This window comes from Adiantum capillus-veneris, chromosome 9, assembly GCF_014529385.1.
Source record: "Adiantum capillus-veneris isolate H3 chromosome 9, ASM1452938v2, whole genome shotgun sequence".
Taxonomy (NCBI): domain Eukaryota; kingdom Viridiplantae; phylum Streptophyta; class Polypodiopsida; order Polypodiales; family Pteridaceae; genus Adiantum; species Adiantum capillus-veneris.
Genome location: NC_140939.1, coordinates 37,858,950 through 37,871,405, shown reverse-complemented (window position 1 = coordinate 37,871,405; position 12,456 = coordinate 37,858,950). Strand labels below are relative to the sequence as shown.

General features: G+C 37.6%; 1 protein-coding gene across 4 annotated transcripts in view; it reads right to left on the bottom strand.

Annotated features, from left to right (window-relative positions):
• LOC147450362 (26S proteasome regulatory subunit) overlaps nucleotides 1–12,456 on the bottom strand; it is a 126,709-nt gene that overhangs the window by 32,430 nt on the left and 81,823 nt on the right. The window lies entirely within an intron of this gene.

Genomic DNA, 12,456 nt, shown 5'->3' with positions numbered 1-12,456 from the left:
TACTTGTCATACGTATGCCGAGTTTCTTGAATTAAACCCCTTCGTTTCAATCCGTGTTTTCTCTTCTTAAGGTAATTAATATATCTTTAAGCTCTCACATACGCAATGAATGTATAACTTGAAATTACAGTACTAACCTGTACATAGTTTCGATTGGTGGAGACAACATATTCCGCAGAATTCCCTACGTTGCTCGTACCAGCTTCATGATCATTGGCGCCTTGGGATCGAGCAAGCTTTTGGAGCCATTTTTTTGTACTACACTTAAGTTATACAATTAAAACTTTAAATTGATCAATTTTAATAGTCATTTTCTTATGAACTAAGGTCAATTTTATATTATTTCTATTCTCATATGCAATGTTACTTTTATCTTTTTATTATATATTTCTTATTTATTGCTTTTAAATCTAAATAAAAGCATTTTATTCCATAATAGTCATCAATTAAATTAATCTAAGACTATAATTTTATTCTAAGTCTATTTTACATATAGGTAACCTTGTTATTTTTCTTGAATAATTTTTGAGTCAATTTTATAATAATATTGATTAAAATGTTTCAATTGATAATCGAATTTTAAACTTATAATTATTAATTTAACTTCAAAGATTAAGAAACATTTTCTTTAGTTTTTCAAAGTTGTCAGATACTTGAGATAATTATGATAAGTTCTAATATTTTAAATTAAATAATTAATTAATAATTTAATTTCAAACTTGCTACAAATTAAACATAAAAATTATAATTTAACAAAATTAAGTACAAATACTCAATCCACAACTATTTTAGTATGAGATTAATTTTAGAGAATTATGAATTAAACTTACTTTTTGTAGATCAAAATTTTTCATAATCTTAATTAAAAATTTAGAAATACATTACTTTTATCTATGACATTTCTAATAGAATTCTAACATCTATTTTTATTAATCTAGATTTGGATTGAATCAATTGTTTAGTATTATTCAAAATACTAATTAATCTAATTAATAAAATAATTAATGAATGAAAATTTTATTATGCATAATAAGAGTCTGATGAGTATTCTTATGCATTAAATTTCAATTAACTATGCATATATTAATAGTTAAACTATTTTTTAATAATCTTGATAATTGAAAAATAATTAAAGAGAGTAAATATAATTAGAGAGATTAGAGTAAGAGAGAACACACGCATATCTTGATAATTGAAAAATAATTAAAGAGAGTAAATATAATTAGAGAGATTAGAGTAAGAGAGAACACACGCATATCTTTTTTAATGTTTATTGAATGTTTAATTAACACTTACCTTACTAATCTACTAGAGTTCTTGCTCTCTTAATGATTTGTGAAAACCTTTTCTCTAAGAGAAGTGGTAACACTTCGTGAGCGTTATAAAAGCAATCTCTATATACAAAGTGTAAGTATGGCTGCTCTATTTATAGCTGAAAATAATGTCCAACTCATTATTTTATTTTTGCCTCTGAAATTTATAGCTGCGTTTTTTTATCTCCTTGTGATAACCATCAGCTTGACCAATTTGTCATCATCATAAACAGATAAGGCCACTCAGCGTTATTAATCATGATAAAGCTCTCCTTTTCATGTGACTGAATGTCTTACTTTTTCCTTTTTTATGTGACTCTAAGTGATTCCATGTGCCACCGATGTGTATCTTTTGACTTTCTAATTATTTTATTTATTTATTTAATGATAAATTACGTTACATACTTATGTAAAGCTTTACAGTCTCAGAATAAACTTTACAGTTTTTAAATAACTTTATATTAGAAAAAAAAAATCTACAATTGATAAATAAATCGTGCAACAAGTTAGTTAGTGTTTCATATAGCTAAACATGTCAGAATTTTGTACCGTAAATTGTAAATTTTAGGTTTTCTTAGCCTACGATTTATAATTTGAACTCGAATATCTTAAATAATGAGCGATTGTTGAAAAATTCAAATGCGTAATAGTACTTATATGAAATTCGAAAGTAGAGACTTTACAATTTCCCCAAGTTAGAATTTGAGATGACCTCATCTCAAGAACAGTGAAGGATAATCCTTGAGAAGTGTCGTGTCATCTTTCCGAGTAGCACCTTCTACACGAAAATCCTTCCATAAGATAAGATATTCTCTGATAGATCTATTCTTAAGCTTTCTTTCTCGTTTTCTAGGATAGTATCAGGTTGAAGTTGTAGAACATCTTACGCAGGGAAAATGATTTGCTCATCATCAAGGATATCGTCAGGGTTAATATAACAGACTTTGACACTCCAAGTCAAGAATCTACCACGACAGCACAAATAATCACTTCAAAACAGTTCACAGTTCACAGTTGATTCGACACTAGCCCGGCGAAGTTCCGTGCCTAGAGATATTGGCCCCAAAGAGACTGGCGCCCCTTTCGGTATTTCTTTTTGTATTAATCTGATTCAAGAGTGCGAGCAGGCGCTCACTCTCAGACTCTGCGTCTAGATGCTTTGAGTTGTGAGGCCCTGCCCACATATTTAAAGATTACAAGAGATGCTCAAAGCTGGTAAAAATCAAAAGCTTGGGTATTTTTAAAAGCCCTCATAAAGTAAAGCAAAGGCTCTTTCTCTTATGCTTTAATAAAAACAAAGCAGCTCTCAAAATTGCGTAGACAGCAAAAAGCGCAACTGCCGCCCAATTGTCCATCCAAACAGGTGGTACGGAATTCCGTGGGATGCGTCGCAAAAAGCAAGCCCTGCCGTACAGTGACTTCCACGTCAACATTAAATGCTGTTTTTTCGCGGGGCTGTTTTCAGCAGCAGGCAGCCACGTCATCATCTCTGCATCCATTACCAGAGGGTGTGTGTGTACTGGGCAGCCACGTCACCATTTTGTGACATACCCTCATCTTGAAAGCATTATAATCGCCCTCGATTACGCCTGCGAACCAGACAAAAGCCATAAACTGTCTTAGCAGACACTGACTGTTAGTACCGACGCACTAGGAACACACATCTAGCACATCTACCAATCGACAGTCACATCACACGACATCGCAGGACATCGGTTGACATCATAGGACATCATATGACAAATCACATTCAACATTCGGATCTTAGACCATGATTTATAGGCAATGCGGTTAGCAATCGCATCTAGATCTACTCAAGACCTCATAGATGCCGGATTGACTAACCCCTATTGCAACCATGTCTATTCGAGATCATTCGGATCAAAATGCTGTAGTCATTTCGTCTATCAGTTCCTGCATTAAAAAACAAGTCCGTAACAAATCAGTTTCATATCCGGGAATTCCATTTCATAACGTCATACAGCAGAATATTGTCAGCTCTCAGTATCCCTGAAGCTCACAGAGACAGCAGTGACTCTAGTATTCAAAGTTCAAGGCATCTGTTGAGGAGCGGAGTAACTCCCCTCTTGTGCAAACCCACTGCACCGGATCTCCGGCCAAGCTGAATTCTGGGTTCCATTTGGAATAGACTATGCTAAACCAAAAGCTTCAAGGTAAAGTTTCATAATCTGAGGAGTATCTGCTAGGTCCTCCTCCTCCATCCACTTCGCATCCAATGCAGGCTAGTTCTTGAATTTAACCAAGAACCGCTTTCTGACTTTACCCTTATTTTTCTGTCCTTATGTGCCAATACCTGTTCAAGAACAAGGATCTTATGTAATCTCAAAATCTAGGCCACAGACAGTCTCGCTAAGTGATCCGGCTTGACTGTTTTCTTCACTGGAATGAAATGAGATTGCTTGCTGAATCTATCAATAACAGTCCAGATACCATCGTGACCACTCTGTGTTCTTGAGAGATAAAAAATGAAGTCCATTCCAATACTTTCCCATGGGCGGGTGGGTATGGGCAAAGGCTGTAACAATCCCTTTGCTTTATGCCTGTTAAACTAGACCTTTTGGCATACCAAGCAACTGCGCACAAACTCGTCCACATCCTTCTTGAGACGAGTATTTCTCTACCCCTTTCAAGGTGGTAGCAATGCGGTTGTGACTCGTAAACGGTGGACAGTGGCATTCAGTCATAACCTTTTCCCTCAACAGCTGTGTAACGCACAACATGGTTTTTCTCATCAAGTAGCCATCCCGAATGGAATATCCCGCTACTATCTCCCCATCCCGTATCCGCGTGAAAATGTCTGCAAAATCTGTATCTGTGGCATACTGATCGACCATATCCTCGAAGCTCATATGATGTATTGCGGAAATAGCCAGAACCAATGGCTTCCAAGACAAAGCATCTGCCACCAAATTCTTCTGTCCCTGCAGATAGACAATCTGGAAGTGAAACTGTGACAAGATGTTCGCCCACCGCATCTGCTTTTCCGATAGCTGCTTCTATGACAAGAAGTAGCGTAAACTTTGATGGTTTGTAAAGACAGTAAAATCCACTCCGAGTAGGTAGTGCCGCCACCGAGTAAGAGCATGGATAACCGCCGAAAGCTCTCTCATAAATCTGTGCAGTCAATTCCGGCCTTGAGCACAATCGGCTCTCGTAAGCAATGACATGGCCTTCTTGCATTAAGACCGCACCCAGACTACGACCACAAGCATCACAATATACTTCAAATGACTTCTGCAAGTCCGGCAAAGTCAAGACTGGTCCCGTAGTCAATTTCTCTTTCAACGTCTCAAAGGGTCCCCACGAGAAAGGCACTCCTTTCTGTGTCAAGATATGCAAAGGGGAAGCAACCTCTGCAAACTTTTCAATACTGTCTGTAGTACGAGCACAATCCCAAGAAGCTTCTAACTTCATGGACATTCTTAAGATCGGGCCAATCACGGATAGTTTCTATCTTGGCCGGATCCATCTGCACTCCTGCTGCTGACACAATGTGTCTCAAAGAGTGTATCTCTGGGAGGAAAAATTCACTTTTCTTCGCATTAATCACTAACTTGTGATCTCGTAATGCTTGAAAGACTTGAAGCAGATGTTCTCTATGTTCTGCCTCATCCTTGGAGAAAACAATGATGTCGTCAAAGAAAGTGCCAACAAATAGTCTATACTATCGAAAAATCATATCCATCATCCGGTTAAATGTTGCAAGAGCATTGGTTAAGCCAAAAGGCATCACCAAAAACTCAAATAACCCAAAAGTCGTCGAAAGGTTGTCTTGTAGACGTCTCCCGGCGCGATTCGGATCTGATGATATCCACTCTTCAAATAAATCCTGCTAAAATACGAGGATCCCTATAATCTGTCGAGTATATCATCGATCCTAGGAATCGGAAATCTATTCTTGATGGTGATTTTGTTGAGAGCTCTATAATCGATTCACATTCTCCAAGATCCGTCTTTCTTCAAAACCAACAACACTGGAGAGCAATACGGTGAAGTGTTGGGCTGGACAAGACCCTTTTCCAAGAGGTCTTTCACTTGGTTTATAATCTCTTCGTTCTGGGCTCGGCTCACACGATAAGGTGGCCGGTTCGGTGGTGTGCTTCCCGATACCAGATCAATGGTATGATCTTCAGGACGAGCGGGTGGTAACTTCCATGGCAGGCCCTCTGAGAAGCAATCGGCATGAGCGTGGAGAAGTTCTTTATCAAGTTCAAACATATTTGTCCCATCGTCATCACTCAACTCTTTCAAAAAGATCGAGTAAACAAACAGACTGGATTTCATTAATTTAGAAATGGCCGAAGCCGATACAATAGGGACAGACTCGCCCTTAAGTTTTACATCGAGTACAATGGTTCTGCCCTTCTCTGTGGTCAATGTCGCTTTCCTCGCCAGATAGTCGACCACGGCGTTCTTGTGGTACCAAGGAATTCCCAAGAGGACATCACAACCTTCCAAAGGCATTATGTAAAAGTTCTCATGCCCCAAATACCCCTGACAATGCAACCAAAGTTTGCCAATGACAGGTGTAATGGCTACGTCCCTGCCGGGTGCCGCTAGAACTGCCTCTGCAAGTGGTCCCGTCCGATCGGGAGTGATCTCGAGCCGCACGGCCAATTCCAGTGAAATGAAGTTGGCCTTGGCTCCTCCATCAAAGAAGATCAGGGCTTCTTGGTCTTTCACTTTGCCTTAAGCTCGGCAAAGTTCTGTAATCTCGGCCATCATGCTGGGATCGGTATCCACGCAATCTGGAACCAGTCCTGTTTTCATCTTTCCTTTTCTTCCACGGTCTTCAGCTGCTCTCGAACTCTCTCCCGTAGAAGAGAAATCGGTCGTGCTCTGATACCACTATAACAGACTTGGACACTCCAAGTCAAGAATCTACCGCGACAGCACAAATATTCACTTCAAAACAGTTCACACTTCACAATTGACTCGACACTGGCCCAGCGGAGTTCCGTGCTTAGAGATATTGACCCCAAAGATTGGCGCCCCTTTCGGTATTTCTTTTTATATTAATCTGTGTTCAAAGTACAAGAGTGCGGGCAGACGCTCACTCTCAGACTCTGCGTCCAGATGCTCTGAGTTGTGAGGCCTTGCCCACACATTTCAAGATTACAAGGGATGCTAAAAGCAGAGTTCTAAAAGCTGGTAAAAATCAAAAGCTTGGGTATTTTTAAAAGCCCTCATAAAAGAAAGAAAAGGCTCTCTCTTATGCTCTAATAAAATAAAGCAGTTTTCAAAATTGCGTAGCAGCAAAAAGCAAAACTGCCACCCAACTGTCCACGCAAACAGGCTGTACGGAATTCTGTGGGATGCGCCGCAAAAAGCGGGCCTTGCTGTACGATGACTGCCACGTCAGCATTTCAACGAGGCTATATTTCCGCGGAGCTGTTTTCAATAGCAAACAGCCACGTCATCATCTCTGCATCCATTACCAAAGGGTGTGTGTGTATTGGGCAACCACGTCACTATTTTGTGACGATTATGTACATAAGGTTTTGATAAACTTACATGAAATACATCATGCACTTTGAGATAGGAAGGAAGTTTTAGTTTATAAGCTTGATCACTTACAACCTTGATTATTTCATCAGGTCCGCAATATCGGTAGCTAAGCTTCTTATACTTTCCGAGAATCAGATTGCTCTTTTTGGGCTTTACCCATAAGAAATTGTGACCTTCCTTGAGAATCCGGTCAGATCTCTTCAAGTCTGCGTACTTCTTTTGTCGATCTTGAGCCGCTTGAATATCCCTTCGAATAGCTTTGGTTTGAGCTTCCATTTCTTCAAGCATTTGCTTTGAGGCTTCTACCCTTATAGTTGGGGTCCGAAAGTTAAGAGATGATAAACATTCTTGACCGTAAAGAGAATTAAAAGGTGTCATTTCAATACTTCTATAAGTAGAAGAATTGTATGCATACTCTACTAAGAGTAGATATTGAACCCATTGAGGATGTCTTCAATTACTTGAGTAACTCTTTCAGTTTGGCCATCAGTTTGAGGATGATAAGCAATACTAAAATATAACTGAGTTCCAGTAGCTTGAAACAATGATACCCAAAACTTTGAAAGTAAACTTGGCATCACGATTGCTGGCAATCCTCTTGGCTAGACCATGGATTCTCAAAATCTCCTTCACAAAGAGACGAGCAATATCTGAAGCTGTAAAGGTTGTCTTGACTGGGATTCATTGAGCCACCTTAGTAAGCAAGTCGACTATGACCATGATTGAATTATAGCCAGCTTGAACAGAAGGAAGCCCGATGATAAAGTCCATGCTAATACATTTCCATTTCATTTCGGAAATATCTAAAGGATGTAGTTTACCTGGCATCTTTAGTCTCTCCGCCTTAATCCTTTAACAAGACACACTGCTTGACAGAGCGAAGGACATTGCCCTTCATACCTTATCAACAGTAACTTCTGCGAACTGCATTGAGAGTTTTGGCATAATTGGGATCTCCTGAAGTTGGGCCATCGTGTGCTTCATATAGGATAGCATTCCTTAGGGCAGAATCCTTAGGTATGTATAGTCGATATCTATAGTAAAGTTGTCCATCTTCCAAGGAATAATGTAGAGGTTTAGGCTGATTTGACGATACCCTCTCTTCACGTAGGATACTAGCAAGCATCTGGTAGTCTGCATCTCTGACAGCAGCATCCGAGACCTTGTCTAAAATAGGGTTGTTAGCCACGAAAATTGCCTCCAGAAAAGCTTTACGACTTACGACATCTGCTACAACATTATCCTTACCTGGTGTAAATTTAATATCAAAATTATATTCGTGCATGAGCTCTATCCATCTCCTCTGTCTCATGTTAATTAAGGTTAGTCTGGATAAAAATCCACTTAAAGCTCTTATAATCGGTTACCATATGGAATTTGCGTTCCAATAGGTAATGTCTCTATAGCTTGAGAGCGTGAATAACTACTAGCAATTCTAAATCATGTGTAGCATAATTCACTTCATAAATCCTAAGCTTCCGAGAAGTGTAAGCTACAAGCCTTGCTTCTTGAGTAAGGACTCCTCCTAATGCAAGGTTACTGGCATCTGTGACCACTTCAAATTCTTGGGTGAAGTCTGGAATTTTTAGAAGAGGTTCTGAAGCAAGATACTCCTTAAGTTGTTTGAAGCAAGCTTCATGTTGTTCTTGTCAAAGTATTGTAGCTCCTTTCTTTAGCAAATCGATTAGCGGTGCAGCTTTAAGAGCATAGTCCTTTACAAAGATCTTATACCACCCTGTGATACCTAAGAACCCTCTTACTTCGGTTTGTGAAGTAAGTTAAGGTCATTCCACAATATCCTTGACTTTGTCGGGGTCAACAGAGACTCTTTCAAGTGAAATGATAAACCCTAAGTAACAGATCTTAGGAGTGAAGAAGGTACATTTGCTTTTCTTTAGATGCAGCTTATTTTGGCATAAAAGTACTAACACTTTTCGAACGTGTCCTTCATGCTCTTCCTCTTATCTGGAATAAAAGCTTCAACCTAATACTATCCTAAAACCTTAAGAAAGAAAGCTTAGGAATAGATCTATTAGAGAATATTTTATCTTTTGAAAGGTTTTCCATGTAGAAGATGCTACTTGGAAAGATGAGACAACATTTCTCAAGGATTACCCTTCACTATTCTTGAGATGAAGTCATCTCAAATTCTAAATTGGGGAGATTGTAAGGTCTCTACTTTCGAATTTCATACAAGTACTATTACGCATTTGAATTTTTCAACCATCGCTCATTATTTAAAATATTTGAGTACAAACTATGAACCGTAAGTTGAGAAAACCTAAAATTTAAAATTTACAGTACATAATTCTGACATGTTTAGCTATACAAAACACTAACTTGTTGCAAGATTTATTTATCGATTCTAAAAAAAAAATTCTACTATAAAGTTATTTGAAGATTGTAAAGTTTATTCTAAGACTGCAAAGTTTTACTTATGTATGTAAAGTAATTTATTAAAAAATAAATAAAATCATTAAAAAGTCAAAAGTTACACTTGGTGGCACTGTGAGTCACATGGAATCACCTAAAGTCACATAGGAGGAGACAAAGTGGCACATGCACTCACATGGAAGGAGAGCTTTGTCATGACTAATATTAATGAGGAGGACTGTGTAGCCTTATCTGTTTATGATGATGACAAATTGGTCAAGCTGATAGCTACCACAAAGAGATCAAAAACGCGGTTATGAATTTTAGAGGACCCAAAAAAAAAAAACGAATTGGACATTCTTTTTAGCTATAAATAGAGCAGCCATACTCACACTTAAGATATAGAGATTGCCTTTATAACGCTCACGAAGTACTACCACTTCTCTTAGAGAAAAGTCTTCCACCAACCACTAAAAGAGCAAAAACTCTGATAGATTAGTAAGATAAATGTTAATTAAACATTTAATTAGAACTATAAATGATGTGTATGTTTTCTCTTTTACTATAATCTCTTTAATTATACCTACTCTCTTTAATTATTTTCTAATTATCAAGATTATAAAAAACAGTTTAACTATTAACACATACATAGTTAATTAGAATTTAATGCATAAGAGTACTCATTATACTCTTATTATGTATAATAAGATTTTCATTCATCAATTTTATTATTAATTAGCTTAATTATTATTTTGAATAATACTAAGAAATTGATTTAACTCAAGTATAGATTTAAAAAAATTGATGTTAGAATTGTATTCAAAATGTCATGCATAAGAGTAATGCATCTCTAAATATTCAATTTCGTAATTTACACACTTATTTTTTTATTAATTAAGATTATGAAAAATTTAGATCTATAAAAATTAAGTTTAATTCATATTTTCTACAATAAATCTCATACTAATATAGTTGTGGACTGAGTATTTGTATTTAATTTTGTTAAATTACAAGTTTTACGCTTAATTTTTAACCAATTTGAAATTAAATTATTAATTGAATATTTAATTTCAAGCATTAGAACTTATCATGATCATCCAAAATCTCCGACAACCTGTAAAAACTACAGAAAATATTTCATAATTCTTAAATTTCAGTAAATAATTGTAATTTTTTAGATTAAATTACAAATTGAAGCATTGTAAGTGATATTATTATTATAAAATTGACTCAAAAATATATTCAAGAAAAATAACAAGGTTACTTTTATGTAAAATAGATTTAAGATAAAAAAAATTAGCCTTAGATTAGTTTATCGATGGTTATTATGAAAAAAGATACTCTTATTTAAATTTAAAAGCAATAAATAAAAAATATATAATATTAAAAAAAAGATAACATATAAGAATAAAAGTAACGTAAAACTGACATTAGCTCTCAAGGAAATGATAGAGAAATTGATCAATATAAAATTTTAATTGTATAACCTAAGTGTAGTACAAAAAATGGCTCCAAAAGCGTGCTTCAACCCAAGGCGTCAATGATCATGAAGCTGGCACGAATAACGTGGGGACTCCTGCGGAATATGCTATGTCTCCACCAATCGAGCCAATCGGAACTATGGTACAGGTTAGTACTGTAATTTCAAATTATGCATTCATTGCATATGCGAAACCTTAGAGATATATTAATTACCTTAGAAAAAGAAAACACAAATCGAAACCAAAGGGCTTAACCCCAAGAAACTCGGCATATGTATGACAAGTAAGAAAGTATGTTTAGTTAAATTGTTTGTCATAGGAAAGAATGTATATCCAATACCTTTCGGTATGGTTTCTCTCAAGACTCTCTACTTATTAGTGCTGACATTAGGTGCCAGTTGTCGAGGCGTCAGGTGGCGTTTCCACAGCGAGTACTTGTAGAACGGTATGGGACGCTCAGGGTGGTAAGGGTTTTTATGAATAATGTATACACACATGTCACGTGGCACATCTAACCCTATGTGTCCGTGGACAAGCTATAGCATGACCAGGGTTCGGTTCAATCAAGTCAGTCTAGATTAGGAAGTGTTCTGGCACTTTTGTGAGTCTGTTCGTAGACTGTGCATGCCCAAACACTTGCATTTAGATGCATATCCTCCGGTTGCACAAAGCATAATCATTAGCATTACCATCAAAATCCATCAGGGGAATTTTCCAGTGCATTAAATCTATTTTCCCTATTTTTGACATTTTTCACTTATTTATTAAGTGACTTTTGCTGGGAACTAGGTAGGGCAATTTTGCTAAGATAATATATAAGCAAACCAGGGTTAGCACTTTCTGGCAGAAGAGGCAGCAGGAGCATTGCTCATAGGCAACTTCTCAGCAGGACCCCAAGGACCTCTAGCGTTTTTGCTACACAGCAGATTGGCTAGCGTTTTTGGATAAGAACTCAGATCAGCCAGCGTTTTTGCTTCTGCATCAGCCTGGCAGCAAGACCACAACAGATCAGCCTAGAATTTTGCTTCTGCATCAGCCTGGAAGCAAGACCACAACAGATCAGCCTAGCGTTTTGCTTCTGCATCAGCCTGGCAGCAAGACCACAACAGATCAGCCTAGCGTTTTGCATTGCAAGGCCACCGGCAGCAGCAGAAGACAGAAACGAGCCCTAGCCTTTTTGGATCAGCCTAGACCTCAACGTTTTTGTAGTTCCGTCGCAACAAGGCCACAAGAAGACCAGCGTTTTCAGTTTTCAGCAGTTAGCACCCGCAGTACCAGTCCCGAACCTCGCAGATCTCACCTTCCCGCAGCAGATCCTCGCCGCACGGTGAAATCCATCAGTTTACCGATTCAGCCCGGAAAACGCAAATTTCAGCATCTGCGTTTTCAGCGCGTCGTCGTTGCATTGTCGTCTTCGCCGTCGTCATCGACATAGAGTCAGAATTCAGCAGATAAAGATTTGCAGATTTCAGCCATTAGCATTTTCAGATTTCAGTCCGTCTCGTCGTCGTCCTCATCGTTGTCGACATCGTTGGCAAGTCCAAGCATTGTAGAGATTTGTGCAACCATAAGTAGACCGCTCTCGCCATAAAGAGTGGCGCCCTTGGAGGAGGGTTTTACGTCTCTTGTGTGTTATTCTCTTCTCTCTCTCTCAGTCTCATGCACCTTCATGCACAGTGTCCATTCACTTTGTTTGTGTCCATTGCACTCTCTCATTAAGAACCGAAGACTCTTCCTTCCATAAGTAAAAAGGAACCTTG